Source organism: Grammomys surdaster, unplaced genomic scaffold, assembly GCF_004785775.1.
Source record: "Grammomys surdaster isolate TR1022 unplaced genomic scaffold, NIH_TR_1.0 126398, whole genome shotgun sequence".
NCBI lineage: Eukaryota > Metazoa > Chordata > Mammalia > Rodentia > Muridae > Grammomys > Grammomys surdaster.
Window position 1 is genome coordinate 2,484,435 of NW_021621192.1, and position 21,746 is coordinate 2,506,180.

Consider the following 21,746-nt stretch of genomic DNA (forward strand, 5'->3'; position numbering starts at 1 on the left):
CATCAGTTGAGGTTCTGGGCTCTCCAGGCAGACAGATGGGAGTAAGTCTGTAAAAACTAAGTCCAGTGTAAACTTAGCACATGTGGCAGCAGGTAGTATTATTATCCCAGTGGCACACAGTAGTATTTTCTTAATAGATTCTTTTAAAATTCTTTCTTATACTGTGGACCTTTACTAGGCTGGTGGCTCTTTCTTAGTGGAGAATTTTTGCTCCTCAGAATCCTATGGCTAAGTCCAAGGCCATTTTTTTTTCACGCCTAGCAGAAGGAGACTATTGGATGAGTGGTCCTCTGGCATCTTTGCGGAGGAGAAGCTAAGGATACTACTGAACAGTCTACAAGTCTCTGCAGAATTTTCTCAGAACGATGAACACGCTCCAGGCACACCGAGGAGTGCAGGAGTTTTTAAACTCCCTAGCTCAGCCTGTTGCCAGCTTGAGCTAGCTAGAAAACAGCACAGCATGGATCAGAGCCTTCTGAAGATCGTGTGTGTGTGTGTGTGTGTGTGTGTGTGTGTGTGTGTGTGTGTGTGTACTCAGTGATCAAGGTCATTCCCTCTTCTCCAAGGCTTCTATCTGATCCCCGTTTTCCCACCTCTGAGTCTCAAGTCCTCTTTTAAAATGCTTTGATTTCTTTGGTGGCAAAAATCGAGCTTGGGCTGGGAAGTGAGTCACCGCTCAGCACCGAAAGGACCTTGTTTTTCTTTCTCTGAATACATTTTTTAATAACTTCAGCATGACCCTTCTTCGCACTTGTCGGTTAAATCCTCTCTATGCTTATGACAAGTGGAGAGAGCTATGACACCGAACATTTTTCAGTTGCTAGCTAGGAGAGAATTTTTTTTTTTTAATACCGAAAATAACCAGAGGACAGCGAGCCCTGGCATCCTGTGTTACATAAGCAGATGTTGATGTTGAAGGGACGAGCTGGTGCGGAGCTGTCTCCGCAGATGGACCTCACAGCTGCACCAGTCTCTGGGCTGCCTGGATGCTGCACGCTTACAACTTTCTGTGGAAGGAGGCTAGCAGGAGTGAGGAGGGGTGAGCCAGGCTGCAGCAGCCAGCTAGCTCCCAGAGGCAGGGCGTCTGGGGCTCCCGGGGACGATCCCCTCCCACCTCTGTCTGGACGCATAGGGCATGTCCTCCCCCCCTCTTTCAGAAGCCTATCTTTCTCGCCTCTACCTCACTTCAAAACCCTTCAATTCTCTTGGGCGGTTGCTTGGATTTTCGATCACAGGGAAAACACCTTTATTATTGACAGTCCCCCAGGTTCCTCTCCCTGCCAAAAATGTCACACAAAACCGAAAAATAATCCAGTACCCATTCCATCTTCCAGAATCAAATCCTCATCTCTCTCCTCTCCTACCCCTACTTTAGTTTCCCGTCCCCAAACCCCATTCATTTCCTCCCCAACCTTTCCCTTCTGTGCTCTCTGTATATTTCTCTACTTTCCCTCCACTCCTGTCTACTCTCCGCCGCCCTCCAAAGTCCCTGGCTCTCCCAACTCCTGCAAGCTCAGGCTCTACTCTTTCTGTCCCTCCCCAGACAAGTGTCCAGCTCCACAGGGGCAGCCCGCCCGCCGCCCGGCTCAATCCCTGCCCACCTACTGTGAGGAACAGCTCCGCCCACCTGTCCATAAAAGCCAAGTGCAAGTTACCCGCAGAGCGCAGAGGATCAGAGCCCTTCCACGGTCCTCTCCGTGGGAGCCCGAGTCCCTGTTTCCCAGCTCTTACGTGCTCAAGGTAAGATAACCCTTTCTGGGCAGCTGACCTGCAGAGGTTTACTGCTCTGAGTGAGTCCCTTCTGGTTAACGCGTTTACTTGTTGATTCATAAGGATGCTGGGATGAACAGTGAGCTTCTTAACTAGCAACTGGTTTGAAAACAAACTTCTGTTTGAACAGTAAAATAAAAATTCCTTTTTGGCAGAAACAACAGCATTTCTATTACAAAAGTATTTTCTCTTTTTAAGTCACAGCGGACCCCTCCCCAAGCACCCTGTCTGTCTGTCTGTCTGACTGTTTCTGAGGTTAAATGTATCTGTTGCGGTATTATGCTTGTGTTTTTAATTGTAAATATTTCACATATCAGCAGGGGCAGGGGAAGCTGTCCCATTGTCAAAAAATGCACTTTAAAGGAACACAATTAGTTCTCTAAAAATAGCACAGTCAAAAGGTCGGCTGATGATTTTGTGATGTTTTCCAAACCCCCAAGACAACTTCTGTGAGTCCTTTAAGAAGTATCTTTCCAGGTTTAACTACTCGGAAAAAATGATGTGAACCAGTGCCCTTTGCCCGGGGACAATAATCAGGAGGCTGGAAGATAGGAAAGAACAAATCCCCGTTTACAAGCTGGGGCAGGATGAGCCACTGCTGGGCTACCTTTCCACTACATCCTAAAATGAGACTTGCACTGAGACTACGAAAGTATATGAGAACTCTGTGATGCCTATACACACCTAAAACATGAAGTGTTTCAATATGCTTCTCGGAAAGCATGCAGGCCAGATTATACATCTCTTCTGTGCACAACTGACTGATGTAGAGAGACTTCAGATGAACGGTTTGTTTCATCCTTATCATCCCTTCTGCCTTTGTCTAGCAAGTACCTGGTTATTGACTGACTCTCCCAGAGCTCTCCAGTAGGGAAGAGACCTTGGATATGTGTAGGGGTGGCTGTGGTTGATGGGCTGGGGATTGATCTGTTCTTTTTCCAGAGTGTTGTGCACCTGTGAGAGGAGAAACAGAGCTGACACCTACTTTGGAAAAAAAAATCAAACTCTTGGGCCACGAAGCTTGCCACCCTATTCTGTGTGTTTTGTGGGATGAAAGGCTCTCATGTGGAGAGAAGTCCTCTTCAAATGTTCCATCTGGGCAACTGCAGAAGCTGCTCTTGGAGGAGGCAAGCCCAGGCTGCCAGTCAGGAAACCAAAGCAGTACTTTAGTCCTTAAGGTTCTTAAAGGGAGAGAACTGTTTACTGTTTCACATCTGTTGCTTGTGTGTCCTTTCAAATGGGAAATTTCACTATAGGTATAAAACTGAAATAAATTAGACATGTGGCATGGGTCTTTCCAAACATTCTCCTTATCTTTCATATATCAAAAGAAATTTAGAAATGTTAAACACTGTTTAGGATGAAAGAGCTAGCATAGAATTATTCAAGTAAAAGAGATATGAAGCATTCGCCCATATTGCAGTTTTCCCCTCAGTGGAAAAATACTGCAGAGAGTGTGGTTTCCTTTCAGAAAATGATATAAAATTACTATTGGCCAAGGTAACCTGTGGACGTTCAAATCTCTTTATCTCCAGCCACAATGTAGTCTGCTTGCTATCATGAGTAATAAGCCATGGAAGATACAGGTATGAGACAAAGCCAACCCAAGTGTTGGGTACATTCAAGTTAATTCCTCCTTTAAGGTAGTACTTGAGTCCTGCTCAGCCCCATTATAGAGAAAAGTCTATGATTTCCTCTAAAGATCTCCTCTGTCAACGTTATCAGCTCTAAGGGGCAAAAGCTTGCATTATAGAAAGCTAAATTTGAGACTTGTAACTATTCTCTGAAGGTTTGCTTCTGCTTTCCCTGTCTGAACACAGCAGTTATGAACAGTTTAACAGTAACTGCCTTCCCTGTGTGCCATGAGGTTCAACCCCCTGAACTAAGTGGGTGAGATCATCTCAGACTGTTCATGATCTAACCTTCCCAGGGGACATTACCAGTCACAGAGAGTCTTTCCTTAAGGTATGAACCAGGCACAATGGCACTTTCCTTCTTATGACTTTATAAAACTCAAAGTCAAGGTGTCATTTGGTTATCCTAATGTCACCCCTTCTGCACAGAATGTCATAGGACAGCCCCAGTCACCTCTTCCTGTGTGGCTGTGCCCATCCCCCATCATTGCAGCAGGCTGCAGATATTTCCCTAAAACAAAACAAGACTGGGTGTCTCATTGACCAGAGACACCCAAAGGATGCCCTAAAGATTTTGAGGCCCTGCTATACTTACAGAAACACACATTTTAGATTTCTGTTTCTATTCATGAATAAATAAAATATCTACACGATAGGAAAGCATATGTAACTTTATTTTTATTTCAAAAGAAAAGGATAAAGGACAACTTTAAAGAAAATAAAATCAATCGGAATTGAGAGAGGGAGGAGAGGAGACTCATAGACATTCATTAAGAGGATAGAATGATCTGGATCTGTTATCAAACCCGATCTCTTGCTATCATTACTTACCTAGAGCTATGGGGGATGAAGAAGAGAAAAAATGTCTGCTCTTGAGTTTCTATTTGAATTTTCTTTTCCTGTCAATAAGAGCACTGTCACTGCTAATGTAAGAGCCATCTCTACATCTCTACTGTCTTTCTCATTGAGCCTTCCTTCTCCTACAGAAGACAGCAGCCTAGTTCTAACCCCTGAAATGATTTCAGGTGTGCCCACTTCAAACTCACAGGCACTTGCCAGTTTTAGTCTTTAAAGCTGCATTATAGACACCAAACACCATATTTTTATCTTATTCTGGAAGTATCTACAAAATGAACCCAGACTCTCCTAAAGGGGACAGTGTTGTGTGAGTGTTTTAAAGTTAGGGGTATCAATGACTCCTTTTCCTTGGTCACTACTTTGGTATGGCAACTTAAAGAATGACTAGGACTTCCAGTCTCTGCTCCTCTAAGTAGCTTGTGGAGAAACCTGTCTTACTATGTGCTTCCAAATCCATACATGTGGGTTTAAGGAAAAAAGAGACAGAGCTTGAGGCTGGAGAGCATTCTTGCAAAGTGAACTGTTGCATAAAATTAGAGGAGCGGAAGAGTTAAGGGGACAGTGAATGCTTTTGGAATTCAGAGAATCTTTCCCTTAGCATTGTGCAAAAGGACCTCTCACTACAGAAAGCATCCAGTTGGGGGGAAGGGGGATGAGAACCTGCTTTCCAGTTGTTACCAAATACTAAGGATATAATTCTTAACAGTTGTTTTAAGATTTCCCAGTTAACTGCCGTTTACATCCCCCGGTTCTAAAGCAGAGTTTTACTGATCCCTTTCCATTTTTGGAGAGACGGAGGATTGAAGGGTGAGAAAGAGAGTTAGCCACATTTCAGTACCAAGAAAGAAGCCTCTGGTCAGAGACTCCAGCAGTGTGGCTTCAGTATGTGCTCTCTGAGGCTCTGTATAGTCTTTCCTTAAAGAGCTGAAAGGACTCCCTGGAGTCTGGAATGTCTACAATCTGGAAGCTCTGTGTACTCCAATCCAGGAAGCCATTGACACTGCATCAGACTAAATGAAGTAAATAAAACAAAAACATCCCCAAAACTAATTAGTGCCATCGCCTATAATAATAAGTCAAAGTTCTAAAGTCTCAGTTGGCCTGAATGTCATAGAAACTATTAATTGTGCCTATGTAAAGTGATGGAATAAATTTTACATGACTTTTAATGTTCTCTATTTGTTTACTCACTTCTATTGTTCTTCCTGGAAAACAAAAACTAGCCTCTCTGCTTCATGCAGCCTCTTTGGGTCTACAGCTGCAGTCACTGATCCTGGGTACCACTGACATTGTCTCTTCAGTAGAAGGGATCCCCTCAATCTCTACAGATGGAGATTTTGGAATAGCACTCATTCTTGTGGTTTTTCTCATTACCACGAGTCTCTTTCATTATTTCTTTTAAATGGACTATGAATGTTGACTCCTTCAAATCAGAAAGTTTTATAGTTTTCTAAACTTTAGTCCTTATGTATGGATAAAAAGTCGGCTTGATTATTGCTGGTATAACAGCTTTAATTTCATTAATTGCTAGCACCATTGCTTCTGCAGTAGCTTTGACACAAGGAGTTAAGACAATTATTTTTGTTAATCACCTAGCCAAAAAAAATGTTACGAATGTATTGAGTATAAAAATGGATTTACATAGATGTCTGGAACAACCGATTGGTGCTCTATATCCTATTCAAATTATCTGAAGACGGTTCAGGGTTCAAGAGTTAGGAGCCATCCCAAGTGTCATGACAAATACCATTGGAGTAGTGTTACTTATAAAATTTATAACGATTGTCATTATAATTAGAAAAAAGTTTAAAGACACCTGTAGGGTATTTGGCATAATTCTAACATCTCTCTGGGTGTTTTAACTTTGCATAGTGAGACTATGAATTTAAAGAATGCTGCTCTGTTGAGTTTTGATGATGCAGATAATGCTGATAAAATTATCCATGGCCTGAAGTCAGTATTTCCATTTTGGTCAAACCTCACAAATGGCATATGTAGCTTGATCATGCTGGCTCTTCTTGTCCTGGGAATACTTTTATTTCTGCCCGTTGTGTTAAAGCTTCTCTAACTATATCAATAGGTTGGCAGCCAAAGTACATGACTTGAAACTGAAAATGGACCCCCAGACAGAATTATTAATTTAACAGGCTGGTGAGCCAAGGATGGGTAAGATTCTACACAGAGCCTTACTAACCTAAGACAGAAATGCATTGCTTTTAATATGCATATTCCACAATGGAAGGCATTCTTGTCAGAATGACCTAAGACAAGCTCAGTCTGGTTTATACAATAAAAAGGGGGAGATGTGGAGAGCTTTTGGGGCTGCCTGGCAGGAATCTGACATAGGCCAAGAACAAGGAAATGGACTGCAGGTAGGAATCTGACATTAGGCTGGAACAAAGAAGTAATTTCAGGCAGAAATATAAATCCTAGGCTAGAACAAAGAAGTAGTTACAGGCAGGAATATAAATCTTAAGCTAGAACAAAGAAGTAGGCTTCATGCATGAAAATGACTTTGGGCTAGGACAGGGAGGTAGGCTCAAATATGTTGGTCATCCTAATAAGCCCTTAGAAATAGTAATCATAGGAGTGATCACGAGACTCTGTTTATTGTTGTCTGTGTTCTTTGACTATCTGAGTTTATTGTCTTGCTTGTTCCTTGACTATTTGCATCTATTGTATTGCTAGTTCCTCAACCTAGAACTGACCTTAATACTTGCATGTAATTTAAACAGTATTAAAGGAAAAAAGGAGGAGGAGGGATGGGATAGGGGATTAATGGGGGAGGGGAAAGTAGGGAAAGGGGATAACATCTGAAATGTAAATAAATAAAATATCTAATTAAAATTTAAAAAAAAAGAAATTCACTTTGCCTCCAGTAAATTATCTAAGGTGAGTTTTCCAGGAACTTTTATTTATTTAGTAAGTTCAGACTCCTAGAAGGTTAGTAAGGACCTAAACAGTGCAAAACATAATTTCTGGAAGGGACTTTGGAGCCAATTATAGTTAATAGTTCATTTTAGAGATGGAAAAGGTCATTTACAAGGTCATACATATGAAGGGCAGGTACCCAAACTCCCTAGCCAGGACCTCACCTTGAATAACTGATGTTTCTCCCCACATAGTGAGAATGCGCATCCCTAACTATGTTGAGCAACCTGTAAGAACTTAACATGGGGCTCTCAGAAGGGTGGAAGTTTGGGATACAGTGTTGTCTTTACTGAAGAATGTGTCTAAGAGATACGAAATAAACCCAGTAAAGACTGACATTACTGATCATCAACAACACAGGGAACTTTGATGCCATTCTCCATAGCAGAATCTGAAATATTTAGCTGGTTGGTAAATCTGTGTTGAGTAGAGGAGTGAATGAAGAGAGAAAAAAGGTTATGCAGAGAATGTCCATTATTTTGAACTGCTATAAAAGACCTAGAAGTAGGCTTAGGAACATAAAGGCACTCAAATCCAAAATGTATCAAGTTTAGGATTTCCTCTTACATTAGGAAATGTAGAACATTTCTAGTTTAAGACCTAGTTTCAATATTTATATGGAACAAGAATGGTAAGTAATTATTGGTAGTATATTCTTCATATTGTCCATTCAAAAGACAATATGTTGTCATCTGATTTTGTACTCCCCCAAGGAAAGGCAAATACACACAATCGAAAATTAGTGAAACTATGGATATACACTGATGGAAGGGCATGGAGACAAAAGGGAGAAATCCAGGAGCCAAGGACTTAGTGAGGGAATGGCACAGTCCCAAGGGCTCACACTTCTGGCATGGAAGAGGGGGAAACTCCAGAAGGATTTGGACGACTGGACAACAAACTTCTATGAATGACCAGTCCCTCTAGGAGACTGTCTATACCAGCATTCTTTAGGCATAGCATCGTTTGAGGGCTGGTCACACTGGTGAGAAGATTTACAAGCCTCATAGGCATTAAAACTCTTGTTTACCTTTGACTTCAACTGGGAAGAGAGCCTGACTTGACCTCACTTTAAACTTAACTCTGACCCAGGGTAATAAATTAATGGGAATCAAGACATCAAAATTTTCCTTGCTGAGATAATACAATTATTAGTAACCCATAAAGTCATGCTACCCAACAACACTATGAAGGTAGAAAAGAACATTCGAGAATCATTTCCTAGAAACACTGAATAAGTGGACAGATGTTATCCCAGATTTTTATTCAGTTAACTCTGAGCATGCCTGGCAACTGTTTGCCTGTCTTTGAAACAGTAATTATTTTCAGAAACTGATTTATTGTATGTTAAAAAATCTACACAGTCTAAGTTTAAACATTGTTAAAGCATTCTTTTTAAGTCTTTTTTTGAAGAGTGGTTTCTTGCATACTCCATTATGTGTTTATATCACATGTTTAGGTATTGGGTCATTAATGTTCTGAGACTACAATCAATCATTTTATGTGCTCTAACTGAATAGGCCTGGGTGTGGGTGCCAGCATTTGTCTTCTCGGGGCAATAGCATGTATCCAATTTGTTGAAGAGCTTCTCCAATCCCGTCTATTCGTTAGATAAAATGGCTGTTTTTCTGGAAATTTGTGTCAGTGAATACTTGAGCTAACTAAGACTGGTTTATAAGAACTCTTTTTCCCTGACCACAAGGGCGTTAAGTCTCAGCTACCTTCAGTTTACTGAGATGACTTCAAAGCTTAAAAGCTAAGCAAGGAACATGTGGATGGGATAGCTGGAACATTCGCAAGCCCACAACCCTTTAATCTTCCATGCCTCCCATTAGCCTATACCCTCTAATAATAATTCTAAATTTCCTTCATAATTCAAAGTGATAGCTGCACATTAGTAAATTTTTATATAGATATCTACTTCTTCTTTTCCCAATCTTAAAGTCTAGTCATGATATTAACAATGTCAACCCAAATGTCTGGCTTTGGTTTTGGTTTGTTTGTTTGCTTGCTTGCTTGCTTGCTTGCTTGCTTAGGCTGACATAAGTCCAAGAAGTACAAGAAGAAAGACACTAGGTGGAGCTAAGAATTTGTGACTTAGGTAGCCAAAATTGTTGAGGTTGGAAGAATGAGTGAAGAAAAGGAATCTTCAGCAAAATAAGATATTGGATACTCTACTCCTACTTTAAAAATGGCATGCCTAGTCTCCCTTCCAGGTCCCAGTTTGTTACAAGCCCTCACAGCCCAATGAGTGGGGGAGTTGCTCACCAGTAGAAGGAACCAGCATGCTCATCATCTACAGGAGCTGTTAAATGTGTTGCCAGAGAGAACATTTAAATTTAAGATTTTTCTGATAAAATACAGAGGTAAGAATCATTGTAACCAGTGGCTATGTTCCTTGCATTGTTAGTTTTGTTTTCTTTCTTTTTTTTTTAACCTAATTTAAGCCTCTAAGAATAAATCACTCACTTCTCAGCAATGCCAGAAATGTCCAGGCTTGCAGAAGTTTATTTGAAAGAAAACCAACACAGTCTTAGAGAAATTTCTTTCCAAAGCCACCACCAGCCAAGCCTAAGTCTAAATGCTCAATTCAGTAACAAACAAACTCTGGCAGCTGATGATCAATGAGAGACAAGCACAGAGGGTGGAAGAGGTGCCATGACCAGACCCACCCCTGCTGCAAGGAAGCTGGAAGAGAAAAGACAAAATTAGGCCAGCCAAGGGGTTGGAGAAATCAAGATGCCCCGGAACCATTCCCCTGCATCTGAATCTCCACAGGGAGCAGCCAGGGTCTTGCCTAGACTAAATTGAATGTCTTGTTGAACATTTTCATTGCACAGCTGTGGGGAGATGGCTTGTTAAGACTTGAGATACTTGCATAATTCAGAACCCTTTGGGGGATAGATATCAATTAGGACCACAAAAAAAAATCCTTGGCACAGCAGAGAAAGGCTGCTTGCTTTGTAAAAATTATGACATTTGCAGGAAAGCAGAATAATCCTCTCGCTGAGTCTCTGTGTGATGTCACCAGAGATGAAACTGTGAAACTGGTATGTGTGTGACTTGAGACTCCACCTTTCGAGACACTAATATTTTAATCTCTAAACCATCTTGACTCTCTGGGGTTCACTGCAAGCCACTAAACATCTATTCACTTTGATTACTTATCTTCAAAAGAAGAATACTTCTCAAACAATCCCCTTATTAATCAGAAGTACATGGCGTCTTCCCATGTATCGTAAGGAGTGATGGTACCAACTATGGATTATCAAAGCTGTTTATTCAGAATGCAGACTGGAGGACACACAGAACATCAGGGAGGGCTTGTGACATGGATAGAAAGCCAGTAAACATAGGATCAACATTCAAATATGTGTGTATTCTTCTGAGAGCATCAGTACTTATATTTTTTAGAACACAGAGAAAAATATCACCTGTATCAAAAGACCAGACAAGGTCAAGGGTAAGTAGTGAAAGAAAAATGGTGAATAATTATAGTTTAAAGAGTCTCAAAAAAGCCTATGTATTTAGCAAGTGATGTTTCTTACAACAAAAAATGTGACTAAAATTATATTATAACTAGAGAAAGATGGAGTTTAATAACTGGTGGGACAGAAATGGCTCAGAGAGTTGTTAGGCTGGCACCAAGCCTTAGTACCTGAGTTTAGTCTCCAAGACCTATGTGATAGAAGTAGAAAATGAACTCCCATTACTTATCCTTCGACCTCTACATGCAGCCTGTTGCATGTGTATCCACACATATCCACACACATATACATCTACACAAAGGGAATTACAACCAAATATAAAAACTAATGACTAAAGTTATATATAACCTGTGGTTCTTTTCTCCACACTTTCTAAAGTGCATTTTAAATAATTGCTGCCAGAGTTATAAAGAGACATTCAGTTGATATTCGATGTTCAGTCTCTTCTTCTTTAGGACATCTCCTGGTTTGGTATTCTACAGAAAAGTATGGTGACTGCTTGGCTATCACTTCCCATTTTACTGTTTTAAGACCTCCGATGGTACATATTTGAGGTACTGCTTGCTATTGTATAATGTACACTGAGTGGATATTGCTTTAACAAGCCATGAGTAAGGAACCATGTCAGGATGGTAAATTTCTGGACAAAATCTGATGAAAGGCAAACAAAAAGGTGAGATGCCCATGCCTATTCCCAGGCATCAGTTCTTCATATCATAATAATCACAACAGCAAAGTTATTCATGTTCCTGTTCCCTCCCTTCCTCTCTGCCTCTCTCCTTCTTTGCCTTCTTCCATCTCTCCCTTCTTCTCCAGTTCCCTCTCTTGCTTTTATTCTTACTAAAACTGAAATCCTGCATATGGTGAAATTGTCTCTTGCTTCTCCCTTTACTTCATTTCCCAATATCTTGTTACAGAGGCATGGCTAATGGTGACTGATGAGCTTTGGAACTGAGGCCCTTAGGTATTTTACCTAATTCTGTAGAATAGTTCACCAGTATCTGAGATGACATGTCTGTCTTATCTTTATCATCATTAATCATCTGGGACAATTAGTCAGATTTGCTGGCATCCTTTGCTTTCATACCATCAATAGGGAACTAATTTCAGTAATTTAAAGATACACGTTGATGTTAAAATACAACTTACTATGTCATCAACTATTGAGTTTATGCAAATCATTTAGACTCGCCACTTCATTAACTTCTCTGTTTCTCTTAAGACTTTAAGAATTCTCTTGTCTTTCACAAAGTTAGCATAAAGAGGCTAGTATGCACAGACATGGAAATTAATCACCCTCTGATCAAGCAGATAAGTAACTCATTGTCATGCAAGAGAAAAGAAAGAACATCAGTCCATCATTAACAATTAGAAGAATAGATGTTCTGTGGCCAGAGGTGGTGACATATGCCCTCAATCCCAGCTCTTGAGAGACAGAGGCTGATGGATCTCTGATTTCAAGGCTAGCCTGTCCTACAAAGCAAGTTCTAGAGCACCAAGCCTACACAGAAACCTTATCTTGGGGGTGGGCATGGGGAATAAGGATAGATGGTCTATGTTATCTAGAGAAGCAGGATGCTGCACTGGTCCAGCTACCTCTCTGTTCTTCATATCCTAGCTTAACCCAAGAAGAAAACAGAACATCTGCTCGGTTAAGGCACAGAATTTTTCTCAGTGGCATACAGCTTGGAACCAGCAGAGTCTGCATGGCCACTGTAAATCCTGTCCCTAGTCTGCTTCTCCTTGTTGTTTTTAACAATGTCCTATCCTCAGAGGGAGAAACAAACCCCCAGCACTCTGAGACAGCGTCTCTGACTCATAAAGGGAGAGGATTCCAGTGGCTCTGTTCCTAGACACTGCTGACTGGCTCTGTTTCTTGTATAAGAGTGTCATTTTAATTTATTTTTCTTTTTTGTACTTTTTCTCTAAAAACATGCTGTAATTCAAGAGCCAAAAAAGTAAGGGTTTTGTAATTAGAAAAGAAAAAAGAAGAGGGGAAAAAACTAGCATTTCTTCCTGGGGTAATTTTGGAGACTAAATTTTCTCCATCAGTTCCCTCCACGTGATTGACTACAGGCTACTTTGGCACCATTCTGGTAAGGAGAATGGCAGTCTAAGATGTCATTCCCAAGAAAATAGAAATTAATGAGATTATATGAGAAACAGACTATAACACACATGCTTTCACATGGTCAGTCAATTTGAGTGTGACCCCAGATCATTCTCCCTGAACTTGTTTTTATTATAATCCATAACCTGATGGTGAAAGTCAAGACGACATAGATGATTCTCCTTGCCATTTGAGACATCTAGGAAAATGTCAATGGTAACCTCACCTGCTGCTCAGCATATAGGTAGAATGATGTGGACAATGGGATACATCAAGCTCTTCCTTTGTGGTCCACAAGAGAAACAAAGGAAGACAATGTCTTAGATCTTTCCCAATGATCACATTCTGCTGTACCGAATTTGCTTTTGTATTTTACCCCCATTCTGTGAATGAAGGAGTCTCTCATTTCATTGATTAGATTAATTTATACTTCCCTTCCAAGATTCAAGTCCCATGTTTTCTCTGTATGGAGCAGACATAGCTGCAGCCAGTGTACTCAGGTCTCCCTATGTGTCTCTCCATGCCCCTTACTACTGTGTGCACAACCTGACATCATGGCTTCTTATCACTCTAACGCCCAGCCCCAGTTATTCATCTTGCAGAAGAATTTATGTCTTATTAATCTCTGCACAATCAATGCATGGCACATGAGAAAGTATAATAAATGTAAAGGAAACAAAGAACCTGGTAGTGGGTAATGAAGTGAATGCCAATGTGAACAACAGGCTCTAAATGTATATTTTTCTATCCTTATAGATTGTGCTAAGAAGATACAATTAGTTTGAGTCCTTGAAGCTTTGCTATAACCAGAATACTTCTAGATAGGATGGAAACTGTCTCACAAAGTTCTTGACCAAATGAGCATCCTAGAAGAACTGATACTGCTGAATAAAATTTAGAATACTTCAGTTTTCTAGGTTTTGTCACCCCCACCTCTCCACCACCACAGTACACTACATCACTACCACACTATATCACATCACATCACACCACACCACACCACACCACACACACACACAAACACAGACCACACACACACACTCACGCCATACACACACACAGTATATATTATGAGTGAATATTATCAGAGCTCTGAATCATCTGATGAGTTAACTATGGTTAACAAGGTGGTACAAGATGAATTCCCACTGAAATACTAAGCATTGACCTCCTAAAAAGCAAATTATGAAATATAGAACAAACCCTTTAGATTGACAGTCAAGTATCTCACCTTACTTAACCTCCATCCTTTACAAGTTTCTAGCAAGAATTTGAACTAAACCAGATGGTCTAAGGTATTTTTCTCAAATTTTTCTTTATGTTTTCTTTACTTAAAAAATGTAAAGCTCTCATTTTTACCTGTCAACACAATCTTAATTCATTGTCATATTAATTAAAGCCTCGTTACATAGTTTTGCTTACATTCATCTTTTCTTATTCTCAACTGACAGTTACTACAAAGGTCAGTAATGTGTTTCCTTGCCACAATCTTGTTGGGGTTGCTTGACAGGTTTTTGCCATGATAGAAATCTTCTGTATCTGAGCTCTCTACTGTAGTAGAAGCCACTCAGATATGACTACCAAGCACTTGAAATGCAGCTAAATGCAGCTAACATGATGGAGGTATTGACTTATTTTCTTTTTTTCCCCATACATTGGTGAGGGTTTTGTTTTGCTTTGTTTTGTTTTTGACAACTTGATACAAATTAGAGTCATCTGAGAAGAGGGAACCTCAATTGAAAAAACAGGTCAATACTATTAGCCTGAAGGATTGTCTGTGGGAAAATGATTGAGGTGGAAGGGACCAGTCCATTGTGGGAGGAGTCATCCCTGGGCAAGTGGTCTTAGAGTATATAAAACACTAAACTGAGGAAACCAGGAGGAACAAACCAGGAAGCAGAATTGCTGGAGGGTCTCTGCTTCAGTTCCTGCCTCCAGATTCCTGTCCTGCTTGAGTTCCAATCTTGGCTTCCTTCCATAAATGATGACCTGGACGGAATAGGTAAGCCAAATAGACTTCTTCTCCCAAGTAGCTTTTGGTCACGGTATTTACCACAGCAATAAAGATCAAAGTAGAACAATATCTTTAACTGAACATCTAGTAGTCACTTATGGCTAGTAACTACTATGTCAAACAGAACAGAGTATTTCACTATTCGTGTCTTATGGCATGTGATCTTTCATATGAATAATCACTATGGAGACAAAAAACCAACAACAACAACAATAAGACATGCCTTTAAGTTCCTTCTCAGTGAATAATTGCGCCTCTTGTAATGTTTATTAAATATTCCTTGATTCCTGAGCATGTCTATAAATCTCATCAAAAGCTCCACTTCTGTAGTTTAACAATGTCGTGCCCCACACAAGTCAAATGAGATGGCAATCATTTAAACTGAATGAGGACATTCAAGTACCTCCTCTTAGCTTCATCTCTTTTGCCTTTGTGGTAAAGGGTTGTTTTAATACCAACTGAGGTATGCAGCTGCTTCTTTAACATGACCCTCTCTGTAGAGAATGATTGAAATAAGTTTAGCTAACGGTCTTGATTTCTTCACTCCCTGAGACATCACCACTTTCAAAGGAAAGCAGTTTCTTTTCCCGGAGTTTCCAGGAGCCAGAAGGGCAGAGGAGGTAATATGTCTCTGGAATTTGGCAACAATCTGGCTTTGGCACTTGCTGGCTTACTAAGGGCACTTCAGGAGTCCGTCCATCAGGCCAACATGCCAGCCATGCAATACAAACTTTGTTGGGCAAAGCTAAGAGCAAACTGACCAAACTGTCTGGCTGCAGGATACATTCTGATTTATTAAAGAGCCTTCAGAAAATATACTCAAATGAATTTCTAATAGCAATGGTTTACAGAGATGTTTAATGATATCAGATGCCAGCTACATTCTATGTAATTCAGCAAAGATCAGGACAGGGACAAAAGAGCCACTGGAGAAGCCAGGCAGTCAGCTGTGTCTTTTCCATTCAGAGCTCAATTTATTTGGAATGATTGAGAAAATTTTCAATAAAACCTTGTCTAAAATAATAATAAAAACTTATTCTGATATCATGAGCCAGAAGGCATCAAGAAATAATTATGTGTGCATATGCTCCCCTTGCCTTATAAAATATTGACATAATATAGCATAAGCCAGCATTAGAGACAATAGTAAAGATAGTAATAACATTTAACTTGCTAACTTTAAATATCTAGCTGTGCTCAAGTGACATTTGAACACATATAAGTAAAATTCTCATCTGCAAACAGGAGCCAGAGGCTAAAGAATCTTCCAGTATCCCTCGGTCCCTACCTGGCATACCCTGCCCTCAACCTTGAACTCTCCAGCCCAGAGACTGGGCTGCCCTTCTCCCAGAGGCTCTTCCTTATACAATCCAGACATTTTTGTCTTTCTTCTTCCTCTTTTTGCACACCCCCTCCTGTTTGGGGGCCAATGAACTTGCCCACCAGAGAGCAGTTTCCCCAAAAATCTATCTTTAATATAATCAATCTAATCTGCCTTGAATTGGCTCATTGACAGCGGCAGAGAAATAATCTATCAGTAAAACTTTTAAATGCCTTTGAAACTACTGTAAAAGAGTTTCAAAATAGTTATAAATCTTTACAAATACTGTAATAAAAAATCAAGAATCTTATTTTCTTTTCCTCAGAGCAAATGTGTTAGAGACATTTAGTGCTTTGTATTTACGAAATTAAATTTATCACCACATCAGCAAGAGTGTTAGTAAGGATCTTAACCTGGGAACTTCTATATGTGAAGAAAATCAGTATATAGTAATGACAGAAATAGTTGGTCTTTGTAAAGAAACAACCTATATCATGTGTTTTGTGTATAGTTCATCATTAGGTTTGGATGGAGAAGCATTTGCCTATATTGCACATATGAGACAGGAGATGTTTAGAGAGATAAATTGCTCTCCATCATTAGGAGAGTGTTGGAGTTCAAATACGAGTCTAGCTCGCACATCTCTGAAGTCTTCTTTCTAATGATGTGGGATGAGCCTTGGCTATTACATCTGTGCTTCAGAGCATCCAAAAAGCATATAAGACAAGCTGCAGTACAGGACACAGAATGATCTGCAAGGGCTCGTTAAGGGTCAAGATCATATATATATATATGATCTTGTGTATATATATATACACAAGATCATATATATATATGATATACATACACATTCTTATACATATGAACACACATATATAATCTTTATATATGTGTGTCTGTTTATGAATGTGTATGTCACTGAGTCTGTAGTTATAGCATTGTGATGAAGACGATGGATATCATGGGCACATCATGTAAAATCAACCCATGGACTTTTGAAGTTCATGCTTCAGTGCTCTCCGTCACTTTCATTGAAGCTGCCTGAATGCCATATGTATCCTGGTCCCTGTACTTATATGGTAACATACTTTGCCAAACTGAGTACATAGTCACTACAACCTTAAATGTAAGAATTCTACTTTGTTTGAATTTCATTTTTTTTCTGCTGAAAAGCTCCTAACCTTTACTCAAGGTAAACCTTGAGTTTACCCTCATATCTTGAATAACAAGAAATCATTCAATTCAGGCACCCTCAGGAGACTCTAAGAGACTAGGAAATTTGCCTGAATAGGAAAATTGCAGATGAAATGAAATGTGTTCTAATTCCTAAAGACAGTGGAAGGAGAGCCTTAAGAATTTCAAAAAACTGTCCCTCAAGTTCTATACTTCCATGTTTGATTGTTCTCAATCTCATTTATCCCTTCAACAAATAGCTATTGGGCACCCACCAAGGGTCTGAGGCCAGGCAAACACTTGCTTTACCCGTACCCATTGCTTATGGCTGAAAGGCACAGGAATCAATAAAATGTCACTTGGCACATAAATACACAAGGAGTGTGAGAACTACTCTTTGTTTCTAAAGGAAAGGCCATTTTTCATGCTCTTTAAAATTTTTTAGTCACTGTTCTGAGCCTTGCCTGGGGCCAGTTTTCTCTTATAACAAATCTGTTCTCATGCAGCAAAAGGCTTTCACTTGGTGATTGACATGGATAATAAATTCCAGCTCCACCCATTCCATCAAGCCAGCAGCATGGTACATGTCTTTTCAGACACCCAGCATACACATATGAATACACAAACCACTACACTATCTTGCATCTCCCGCTCTTGGGAATTCTAAGATCTTCTTGGGTCTGTTGCCAAAAGGCTTCAATGAATGCTGTTGTCACAGAGATGACTCTGAAACACCAAGAGATCTGACCTCCTGATGTAGCAGTTTGATATCAGTAAATACATGGTTAATTGAAGAATTATAAATCACTTGGGAAAGGGGGCAGGGACTGAATTATTGAAAGCTGAGTTTCAGAACTAAACTGTATTCGAAGGTTTCATCTCATTTATCTGGAGCCCTCCTTTATGAAAAGCACACTTCTATAGTATTATATTTAAGAACAAAAAAAAATATTAAAAGTGCCCAGAAAACACTAGGCTTTGGTATCTCAATCTCAGCGAGCCTTCATTAAGCCTATTCAACTTTACAAATAATTGTAACAGCATGGGTTTCTGAGTTCAAAACTCATAGTAGATTTTAAGCACCGTGTAAAAAGGAAAGATATTCCAATGAGTATGCTGACAGAAGAGACACAACTGTGGAGAACAAATCACAAAGCAAGAGGGAAAAGAAGCATTAGCGTAAGAATCTCACAAGTATAGTGGGACTCACTGTGGGGACAAACATCTGTCCGACTTTAGGAAACCATTACTGATCACAGCTGGTATGAGTTCATTAACATATGTAGTTTCTTCTTTTTTAAATGAAGGAACTATGTGTTTTAAATGCATGAAAAAAGTATTTTTGGTTCTTAAACATGTTAGCTATTAAGAACGTTTTAATTAGGCAAAATGTCTTATTTCCTAAAGAGTCTGGAAATTGGAAACAACTCTCATACAATGACTTCATATGTGACTTCACGTAAACATGTATGCATATAAATGACATGAAATAGAATTCATCCCAAGCTAGCAAATCTCATCTCCCTAGGTTGTAGTGTAAGAGAGTATTAACTTTTTGGTTGTCACCTTCCAGTAAAAGCATGATCAAAGGCCTTACCTGGAATCCAAAACCTTGAGTTCATCTTTTGCTTCTTTTCATCTAATGCAGCTGAGACCATGGAAATTACCTCACTGTTCAGTGTCTCAATTTATCTGTTTGTATAATGAGAAAAACGAAAGCTGGCCTGACAGGGATCCCGTGGACTTTGTTCCTATTTCAAAACTTGGAAATACTTACCATAAACCCCAATAATGGCCTAGTTTGGGGTTATTATTATTTAAGCAAACAGCCCTCAAGAAAAAAAGATGTAAAGGAGTCTTTCTTTCCTTAGTCTTTCTTTTCCAAAGAACACAACAAAGAAACAAAGAGCCAAATACATTGACTCACTTCTTTTTCTAATAGTGTTGTGGTCAATCTGCTCATGCATAAAAAAAAAAAAAAAGTAGTAGTGATGCTTTGAACTCTTGGTTTTGGAAGGCCATGAGTGGAAAAAACGTCTTTAGAAAAATCAATCCAGTGTGCATTTGGAAGTAAAGTCCAGTTGGGCACCCTGTCCCTACTAAAGTCTCTTTCTGTTTTCTGAACTTTCTGGGGTCAGGGGAGTTTGAACTTTGCCTTTGAATGAAATCTTGAGTTGTTATTTCTGTATTTTTTTTCAGGCTTTATTCATTTTAAGCCATAGATGGTCCCTCAGCTTGAACTTATTTCTAGGATAAATAGCAAAACAGAATAGGCTTTGTGCCTATAAATAACTGACTCCTTTTAGAGCTAAAGTTACATGAGATTCATTCATAAAGCTGAAAAGGAGCTGAGAGTCTTCACTCAGACTTCAAATTCTAAAATTAGTTAGTATGTTGCAAGGTTAATAAGATGTGTGTTGGCTTTTTCAGACTGTTTCTTCTACAAAGGCTGTCACAACTTAGCATAGTACATGTTGACGTATCTAATAGACACTAGACTTCTCAGTGCTTTATCGTGGTTTCTTGGGTTTTGCTTTGTTCTTTGTCTAAATTTGCTTTTTATTGTTATAATGAACAGCATGGCCAAAAGGCATCCAGGAAAGAGAGGGTTTATTCAGCACACATGTCATGATCGTATTCTGTCACCAAAAGAAGCCAAAGTAACACTCAGTAGTACTCTGATGACAGGAACTGTAACAGTCTATGAAAGAATGCTGCTTCACTGGCCGATGGGGGAGGTCTGACTACATACTGAAACTTCTTCAGCACCAACAATGAAAACTGAGCTATGTCAGTGTCACAAGTTAGTGAGGAATTTCAAGTCCAAAGAAATTTCACTGTCCAGTGATGGGAGGTTTTCCCTATAAATATTTTCCAGCAATCAAGAGGTGACGTGACCTGTGAGAAGTAACCATTTAGAAAGCTCATAAAATCTTTATCATCTTAAAACTATTTTTTAATAAAGGATGACATTTATTTGGGGCTGGCTTACAGGTTCAGAGGTTCAGTCCATTATCATCAAGGTGGGAGCATGGCATCATCCAGGCAGGCATGCTGCAGGAGGAGCTGAGAGTTCTACATCTTCATCTGAAGGCTGTTAGTGGAAGACTGACTTCCCGGCAACTAGAGTGAGGGCCTTAAGCCCATGCCCACAGTGACACACCTACTCCAACCAGGTCACACCTACTTAATGCTGAAAGGTGCTGTCATTCTGAAAAAAGGATAGTGTTGGTGCATTCCCAAATATTTGGTATCATTCCTGATAAGACTATGTAGCTGGCTTGCCCTTTGTACCACTCAGTTGAGGAATTTGTGTTAGTACTAAAATCTCATTACTAAAAATGCTATCAAAGATATTCCAGGCTGTCTTTATTCTTCTCTCCTGCAGAGAAAAGACACACCTACAATGTATTGTGACTGGAGACACATCAACTCTGCAAACCATTCTGTTCTTTACTCTTTCCCTTCTGCCACAGTGGCACAAACTTCTCTTCCCAAAGTTTTTCTCTTGCCCATTCTTTGACCTCTCACCACCACTGCCTTTTGAGACTTACCAGTTCTTTGTACCACTGCTGCATGTAGCATACTTTCCCAGTATAGACCAGACTGTGACTCTTCTTTCAGACTTTCCAGATATTGCATAATGCTAAGAATCTAAACTCCATATCAAGATGTACAGTGCTTTCCATTGACAGCACATCTGTCTTTCCAGCCCCATTCTTTCCTACATCAACTTACTGTTACTTAAATTTGTTTGTTTATGGATTTTTTTTCTCCATTTGTGTTTGTACAACATGTATATGTATGGTACCTTGGGTACCCTGAAAGACGAATGCAGGTTTATACTCTCCTTTTTCCTTCTTTTTTGTAATTCCCAATCACAGTCTATGAGTTAGTGCTTCCCAACATTCAGGACGGGTCTTCTTCCTCAGTTAGTACCATCTGGAAATGTATGTACAGGGTCACCCAGAGGTGTGCTTCAATAACTAATACCCTGGGTGATTCCTATTCTAGTCAAATTGACAATCCAGATTAACCACTGAAGCAAGGTATAAAGTGCCCAAGACCATACCTTACCCATAATGAAAATGAATCTAGTCATCACAACATTTAGCCACTCTCTCTCTCATATTCATCTCAGGGAGTTCCTCAATGTGGTTCAAGTTTGATCCAAGGACAAGTCACTGCATGATTCCATGTCCCTGACTAGTCCCGTGGAATCTCAACCTCATGATGGGTTGGTGGCCAGAAATCTGGATTTTTAACAAGCATTCTCTGTAATTCGAGATGCTCTTAAGTTCTAAGCCAGATATAAAACAAAATAGTCACTGACTGACCATGGAGGCAAAAGTAAGGAGTAAACACCTCTTTGCTGATGGTAGTTAATGGTACATGGTGAGATGGTAATCACACATGTACATGTGTGTGTGTGCATGAGTGTGTGTGT

At 39.8% G+C, this 21,746-nt stretch overlaps 1 protein-coding gene across 2 annotated transcripts in view; it reads left to right on the top strand.

The window, feature by feature from the left end:
* Positions 1 to 1,662: 1,662 nt before the first annotated feature.
* Col8a1 (collagen type VIII alpha 1 chain) overlaps positions 1,663 to 21,746 on the top strand; it is a 129,377-nt gene continuing 109,293 nt past the window's right edge. Inside the window, exon 1 of one of the 2 annotated variants that reach the window (XM_028760268.1) lies at positions 1,663 to 1,740. The gene's annotated coding sequence lies outside the window, so the exon portion shown is untranslated. The remainder of the gene's footprint in view (positions 1,741 to 21,746) is intronic. The other variant, XM_028760267.1, reaches the window with a different exon arrangement.